At 42.5% G+C, this 8,928-nt stretch overlaps 1 pseudogene; it reads left to right on the top strand.

Moving 5' to 3' along the window:
• The window catches only part of LOC110594409, a 35,562-nt pseudogene extending 26,888 nt beyond the window's left edge, over nt 1–8,674 (top strand).
• Nucleotides 8,675–8,928: the final 254 nt, after the last annotated feature.

The raw sequence follows: 8,928 nt of genomic DNA, 5'->3' as shown, positions 1-8,928 counted from the left end.
CCCTTCTTTATGGCTGCATAATATTCCATCATGCATATGAACCACATTTTTTATCCAGACCTCTTTCAATGGGCAGCACGGTTGGTTCCGTGTTTTTGCTATTGTAAATAATGCTGCAATAAGCACAGACATACATTTTAATATTTACTTTCTTAGTATTTATGTGTATGACTATCTTGTTTGTGGCAAGTGACCCTGGTGTTTCCATCTATGGAAAATGATGTAAGGTTGCCCTAAAAATACTTTTATTTGTGTCAGGGCAGCTCTGGTGAATGGTGGAGGTTGCATACCATGTGTTCATTAACTTTCTGCCCCCAAAACTGATTCTACAACAAAGGTTGGAGTACAAATTGCTTCTTTGGGACTGATCCAAGAAACATTGGCCTGGGGGTGGGGGTGGGGAATAAGACAGAGGCAGGAGTGCAGTCATTAAATATCCCGGTGTCAGTCATGAATTTACTTTGTGGCTCTGCTTGGGTTCCTGCCTAGATAAACCTCATGCACTTTGTCATTGTGAGACCTCCTTCTTCCCGAGTCATTCTGTGTTGAATTAGCTTAACGGGGTGGCCAGCAAGGCAGATGTCTGGGACATTAATTTAAAAGGGACACTAAGATATTATCACAAACATACCAAAGTTATGGTGCCAGGTAACTGAGGTTTATACATAGAAACCCCTTTATGATGATGGAATGCACATTGTTCAAGTTCCTACAGATTCAGACAGCATATCAAAAAGAAAAACAATTTTACAGGTGGTGACAGATCTCTGGTTATTTATTTATTTATTTTGCCAGGATGACTGTAAAAATATGTTATGCTGGTGAATCTGAGAATGTTGCTAATAAGTAGTCACCCAAAATTAAAATTCAGTTTACTTTTAAAAAAAATTAAGCCTTTCCATTCTAGGAAAAATTCACTTTAAAACAAAGCAATATATTGAATAGTACTAATCAATGGGAGAGATTTCCGATACATTTTAAACATGTTAAAATACGTTTTCCACTGTTACCCACTGAAAAAAATGACATATTCACTATGATAATAAATGTTTAATTTTTTAAAAGTCATTAAATGAAACACCAGCACACACATGTTTATTATGGCACTATTCACAATAGCAAAAACATGGAACCAACCTAGAAGCCCATCAACAGTGGACTGGATAAGGAAAAATGTGGTCCATATACACTATGGAATACTACACAGCCATAAAAAATAGCAAAGTCCCTGGCAGCAACATGGATGCAGCTAGAGACACCATCATCCTAAGGGAATTATCACAGAAATAGAAAATGGGATCCCATATGTTCTCCCTAAAAAGTGGGAGCACACAGGCACAAGGATGGGAGCAACAGACACCTGGGACTCCTATGGGGACAGGGAGTGGGGAGGGTACATTGAAAATGACCCACTGGGTACTAGGCTCACCACCTGGGTGACAGGTTCACCACCTGGGTGACAGGCTACCCACTGGGTACCAGGCTCACCCACTGGGTGACAGGCTCCATAGAAGCCCAAGCCTCGCCATCATGTAACAGACTTATGTCACAGACCTGCACACGTACCCCTTAAATCTAAAAAAAACCCAAAAAGTAATTTTTTAAAAACCGACACAACACAGGAAAAAAAAGTCATCAGATGGCTTTTTAAGACAGTTTCCACTGGGGGCAACTGGAGCCTAATTCCACTGAGGAGCCCCAGGGGGCAGCATAGAGCAAGGGCCTTAGACTTACCCACCAACGGGCCTAGGCAGTGGAGTATTCATCTTCCAATTTTTGTCCTTTATGTCTTTCAGGGCTGCTGCCAGGACTTCTTTGGTTTTCTGTCTTGCTCCATGCATGAGGTGAGCAGACTTCAAAGGCCAGTGAGATTCCCCAGAAAATGTGTTGCCCCTGGGCAAAATGTCACAGGTGTCCCAGTGAAAATTCCAGGTGACTTCCAGGAAACGCTGAGGCTATAATCACCGACAGACCCCATCTGCCCCACACCCCCCCATACTTCTCTCCCTCCAGGTGCTGTGCTCCCTCATGGCCAGGCTGCTGCACTTTCTCTACCTGGCCTCCTTCACCTGGATGCTCCTGGAGGGGCTGCACCTCTTCCTGACTGTGAGGAACCTCAAGGTGGTCAACTACACCAGCAGATTCAAGAAGCTCATGTACCCTTTTGGCTACGGGATCCCAGCTGTGATTGTTGCTGTGTCGGCAGCTGTCGGACACTGAAATTATGGAACCTTGACTCAGTAAGCATGACGTGTGTGTCTATGGTGGAAGTCCGTGGTCCCCACATGATTTAAAATTAAAGTCCATCTTTCAATTGTAAGTTATACGTTGAGCCAGTGCTTTCTTAAGCCTGAATTTTGTGTTACTGACTTATTTAATTTTTGAGTTGAGGGTCTCACTGTCACCCAGGTTGGAGTGCAGTGGCACGATCATGGCTCACCACAGCCTCAACCTCCTGGGCTCAGGAGATCCTCCCACCTCAACCTCCCAAGTTGCTGAGACTACAGGCACCACGCACCACCACGCTCAGCTTTTTTTTTATTTTTTGGTAGGGACGAGGTCTTGCTATGCTACCTGACCAAGGTTGAATTTTATATTCTTTCTACAGCAATGGCTCTCAGCATCTGTGGGGTTGAATCGCTTTGAGAATTTTGATGAAAGTCAGAGCCTCTCTTCCCCAGACAAATTTGCATATATATGAATTTTTGAATACAATTTCAGTTAATGCAGGGACAAGGAAAGCAAATCCATGACCCCACATGAAGAACTCATGGGCTACATGTTCTGTTGGATTCTGGAAGAGTAGGTGGAATGGGTTGAGATGAATCTTCAAATGCAAAGACTAACAGCAATATGACCTGCTATCAACATCCTATGATGCATCAGAGACAGTGCTTCCTCTTTGCAGTAGCTCATGCCGTTCTCACCACAACCCTACAAAGTCAGCAGTTTACTGTCTCACACACAGGACATCTGAGGCTTAGTGTGTGTCATAAACTTTCCCGTGGTCAGAACTACAAGGAGAGCAAGTCAGAATTGCCAGTGCTGAGCTCTGAAGAGCCATGTTCTGATGCTTCCCTCAGGAAGCTTGTAGAGTGGTGCACACAACAGTGAGATGAAGAAGCTGATGTGTTGGTCATGGTGCTTGGGTCAGGAAGCAGGTTGCCAATGGGCTAAAGCACCATGTATGATGCTGTTCTCCTTGGAGTCAAAGATACGTTGTCACTCGGTTAAACCCTACGTCCTACCAGAATGATTCTGGAGATAGAATCCCAATCAAAATCCCAGAAAATTATTTCCTAGGTTTTTGTCAGGGATTGACAAACTTTTTCTATAGAGGGCCAACTGGTAACTATTTTTGGCTCTGCAGGGCATAGAGTCTCCACGGTAACTACACAACATTGCCCTCACAGTGTGAAAGCAGTATCAATATTATGTAAGTGAAGAAGCATGACTGTGTTTCAATAAAACTTTATTTACAAAAACAAGTGGTGGGTTGGGTAACTCATGCCTATAATCCCAGAAATTTGGGAGGTGGAGGTTAGAAAATTGCCTGAGCCCAGGAGTTCAAGACCAGCCTGGGCAACATGACAAGAAAAAAATATAAAAAATTAGCCAGACATGGGGGCATGCACCTGTAGTCACATCTGCTTGAGAGGCTGAGGTGGAAAGATCACTTGAGCCCAGCAGAATGAGACTGTGGCAGCCGTGAACATGTCACTGCCCTCCAGACTGGGCAACAGTCCTACTCAAAACAAACAAGCAAAAAAACAAAAATCAAGTGGTAGACTGGATTGTCCCATGGACCACAGTTTGAAACCCTTGGAATATAACTCCAGTTTGGAAGCTTTTCTGCCCACTTAGTGTTGGAGATTCCTACTTCCAGGTCCTCTTTAAGTATAAGTTATATTACCTTTGCCAACATAAGCCAGAACAGAATACAAAGCACTTGGGCAACATAGTACTTGGTGTACAGAGTATGATTAAGTTGTGTTGGTTGTTTTCATGGTGATAGTTAATTTTTAAAATCTTTCTCCTTATAGCAATTATTATCCAACTCCTAATCACATTTAAGTCTTTTTTGAAAATCCTGCTTCATGCACATTATCTTAATCTTTCCTACAAGTTCTACATGAGGGAAACTACTAAACTTGATGAAAAAAATCAGAGACGACCCTAACAAATGGAGAGATGCATCATATTTATGGGTAGAAAGATTCAATATTGTAAAGATGCTCATTTTCCCCAGCTCAACCTATAAATTCAGCATATTCCCAATCAAAATCCCAGAAAATTGTTTCCTGGGTTTTGACAAATTGATCTCAAAGCTTATTGGCAGAGATTAAAATTATGGATTTTGCAGAAACTTGGGTGGATTTAGTCTATCATACTAGGTGATCTATTGCAGAAACAAAGAACTGAGTACCACGTGTTCTCTCTCAAGAATGGGTCCTGAACGTTAATCACGATACTGCAAGAAGGGGAGGGAGGCTCATAACACCACATCATTTACCTGACCCTAAACCAGGGGAAGAGTGTACGAGTGGGGGGCCCAAACTTCATCTGCACATAGACCACTTATGTGTCTCATCCTGATGTGTACCCTGCATCTTTAAAATAAAATAAAGAAAGAAAAAAAAGACCCAGAAATGCTAACACAATATTGATGAAGAACAAAGTTGGAGAACTGACATTAGCTGACTTCAAGCCTTCATAAATGGCTATGGTAATCATCGAATCTTTCTAAAGCTTTCATTAGCCCCATTTTACACATGGAGAAACAGGCTCCGTGCACACAGCTAGTGTCGGGTGGGGACCCGTGGCTGACTCCATCTAAAACCTGGGCTCTGAACCAAAGGCCTCCTAGCACTCTTCAGGTCTTGTTCCAAGAGTTCTCTACCTTCCTCTGAGGAATAAACAGCTAACCTTGATCGCTCTCTCAACAGCTGCTGGCTCAAGCTTGAAAAAGGCTTCATCTGGAGCTTTATGGGACCAATGGCTGTCATTATCTTAGTACGTGACCATTATTCATTATGGGGATGCCCTCCTTGGGTGGGCAAAATATACATAAATGTCTCTCCTCTGTTAAAGGGAGATGAAGTGAAGATAAGGAAATACAACCTAATGTGATCAAGCCCTCTTTCCAAAAAGACTGTCCTCATATGTCTGCTCCTAAATGACCCCTGGGTCGCTAGTGGCTTTGACATAATATAATCCTCTGATGTGGATTTGTTTTTAAAACTTTGTATTTATTTATCCGATGAATATTGAGTGTTTCCTCTGCATAGGGTGTCATAGTTTCCTGTTTTCTGGAAACTATCTGGATGCATCTGCTGCCTGGCATAGCTATTAATAACACCATTCTGCTTTCAGTTCCACATTCGAATGACAAATTGTAGAGACAGTCTAGTAAAGCACTGATAGCCGTAGGGTGTGTACTGAGTCTATGTCCATACTGTCATTTTGTTCTTGTTGTTGCATCAAAGTCTCACTCTTGTCACTCAGACTGGAGTGCAGTGGCAAAATCATGGCTCACTGCAGCCCTGACCTCCTGGGCTCAGGCCTTCTGAGTAGCTCCTGCCTCAGCCTTCCGAGTAGCTGAGACTACAGGCATGCACTACTACACCTGGCTAATTTTTTGATTATTTTGTGGAGATGAGGTTTTGCTATGCTGCCCAGGCAGGTCTTCTGGGCTCAAGCAATCTTCCTGCCTTGGCCTCCCAAAGTGCCGGGATAACAGGTGTGAATGACTGCACCCAGCCCATGCACTCCCTATTAAGCCTATATCTTTTGGGAAAATAATCTTAGGTCCACTTGCAGTTGGATTGCATGAAATGACCTCAAAAGAAAATTTCAAGTTGTTTTTTCATGCTACTTCCACAGATAAACCCGGTGCTCTACTTTCAAGTTCTATGGATTTTGAGAAGTAAACTTTCCTCACTCAACATAGAAGTCTCAACCATTCAGGACACCAGGTAAGAAGCTACCAGAATCAGTAGTACCCACAGATTGTTCCTACAGAATCATTCTTCCTGAGAAAGAAATAACCCAAACAGAAGTAAGATACAAACTTCCCTGGTGCTAGATACTCAGTGATCACAGAAACAAAGAACTGTGTACCACATGTTCTCATTCATAAGTGGACCCTGAACAGTTATCATAATAGTATAAGAAAGGGATTGGCAGTAGTGGGAAACTGCCAGGAGAGGGAGGGGGCACACTTCATCAATAAGAGTGCCTTATCTAAAACAAAATGAAGTGGGGACCAAAGGGAGGCCCAAACTTTACCTGTACAATGATCATTTGTATATCTAACCCTGAATTGTACCCCACATCTTTAAAATAAAAATTTTAAAAAATAACAAAAGTTTAAAGAATACTAAAAAATAAGAAAGACAATTAAAGAAGAATATAAAATATTACTCATTCCTATAATCCCAGCACTTTGGGAGACCAAGATGGGAGGATTGCTTGAGCCCAGGAGTTGAGAACATCCTGGGCAACATAGCGAAATTTTCAAGTAACTGAAGGCTCTCCTCCATTACCTTATTTGAGGAACATTCATCAAGTATCTCCTTTGAGCACTACATTCTTCATATGAAATTAATGTCAAGAATATTGAAGGGCACAGTGGTGCAAGCCTATAATCCCAGCACTTTGGGAGGCTGAGGCAAGGATTGACTGAGTCCAGGAGTTCTAGACCAGCCTGGACAACTTGGTGAGACATCGTTGCTACAGTAAATCAAAACATTAGCCAAGTGTGGTGGTGCATGCCTGTAGTTCTGGCTACTTGGAAGGCTGAGGTGGGAGGATCGGCGGAGCCGAGCAGGTCAAAGCTGTGGTGGCTATGAGCATGCCACTGCACTCCAGCCTGGGCGACAAAGTGAGATTCTGACTCAAGAAAAAAAAAGAGTACCCACAACATCATCCTCTCCTCAACCCTTAGGGTCCATCCACTTCTAGAGTCTGTTGTCCTTGATTGTAGAAACTCAATTGTCACTGGTACCAGTCTAATCTATTAAAAAGAATGATGGCAACAACTGATATTAAGTAGGAATTTGGTAGATGCTGGGTGTTGATTAGCATCATTTTACAGAATACATACAACCAACATGGCAGATGTTACTTAACACCCCATTGATAACATGAGCCAATGGCCCATCCTACCCAAGGGTGAGTAAGTATTGGGCATTGGTGAGTCACATGTGGATACAACTTAAAGGGAGAGCTATTCAATTCCAGACCTTGGATTTGCTCTCATGGACTTTTCAGACCAACCTGACATCTCTTAGGTTCAGTTGCCTCAATTCTGGAGGGTCAGAGTGTCACTCTGCTTGGTATAACCCCTTTCCCTACAGATGTGTGTATGAGTGAAGGCTTATCACACACACACACACACACACGCACATGTACTCACACACATGCACTCACACACATCAGCTCTTCCAGCCATTTACAACCCAAAATCCCATTCCATTACATGAAACACAATTTATTTTTCAAGAAACCCAACACTATGCATCTCCCAAAATCAGGAAATCATCATCATCTAAAATTTTCTTGCTTTTTTTTTTGAGTTGGAGTCTCACTCTGTTCACCCAGGCTAGAGTGCAGTTGGACGATCACAGCTCACTGCAGTCTCAACCTCCTGGGTTCATGCAGGCCTCCCACCTCAGCCTCCCGAGTAGCTGGAACTGCAGGAGTTTACCACCACACCTGGCTAATTTTTAATTCTTTGTAGAGATGAGATCTATGTTGCTCAGGCTGGTCTGGAACTCCTGGCCTCAAGCAATCCTCCCATCTTGGCCTCCACCAAAGTGCTGAGATTACAGGCATGATGCTCCAAATTTTTTAATACAGATTTCTAGAAGGCATTTCCCACAAATCTTCCATGTAGAAGATTTTGCATATAAGTCATTTCCTGGAAAAGGAAAAGACATTATTCTCAGTGATTTGCAGTGACTGTAACATGGGTTCAGTCATCATCAAGCTGTGTGACTTTACATATGTCACTTAATAACTGTGTGAGGTTATTGTGAGGATTAAATCAGGAAATTCTCAAAAGCACTTTTGTTAGCATGAATGTGAACTAAAAGCATAGCCAGTGCCTGATAAACATTCGTTATTATTACTCTTTTTTTTCCCCCAGAGTCATGACATTTAAAGCCATTGCTCAACTATTTATCCTGGCCTGTTCTTGGGGCCTTGGTTTTTTTATGGTTGAAGGAGTAGGGAAGACCCTTGGATCAGTCATTGCCTACCATTCACCATCATCAACATCCTGCAGAGGGTGTTACTCTTTGTAGTACATTGTCTCTTAATCACCAGGTAAGGCTTATTATTATATTATTATTTTGAGACAGGGTCTTACTCTGTCACTCTGGCTGGAGTGCAGTGACATGATCATAGCCCACTACAGCCACGAACTTCTGGGCTCAAGCAATCTTTCTGCCTCAGTCTCCTGAGTAGCTTAAACTACAGGCTGCCACCACAACTGGCTAATTAAAAAAATACTTTTTGTAGAGACAAGGTCTTGCTATGCTACTCAGGGTGGTCTCAAGAGATCCTCCTGCTTCGGCCTCTCAAATAACTGGAATTATAAGTGTGAGCCACTGAAGCCAGTCTAAGGCTTATTATTTTGTCTCTCATCAGTCTAGTCCCAGAGTCTTACTGAATGGTTGTTCACATTCTCACTCTTCCCTGACCTCTTATTTTTTTATTTGGGGGTTGTCTTGATTTTGAGAAGACGGTTTAGGTGCTGGTTGGGTAGACTATGTGCTCTGGGTTTCATCTGTTTAGTATCCTAACACATCTCTTAAGAGCATGCATCAGTCAAGCTAAGGTAGGTTATGTGACAGTAATGAATAGCCCCTTGTGTCCCAATGTTTAATTTTTTTTGTTCATGCTACATCATTGTGGTTGGATACA

Source organism: Carlito syrichta, unplaced genomic scaffold (assembly GCF_000164805.1).
Source record: "Carlito syrichta isolate Samal-C Ts95f unplaced genomic scaffold, Tarsius_syrichta-2.0.1 Scaffold315171, whole genome shotgun sequence".
Lineage (NCBI taxonomy): Eukaryota > Metazoa > Chordata > Mammalia > Primates > Tarsiidae > Carlito > Carlito syrichta.
Note: the sequence above shows the minus strand (reverse complement) of the source record. Positions and strands in the feature narration are given on the sequence as shown.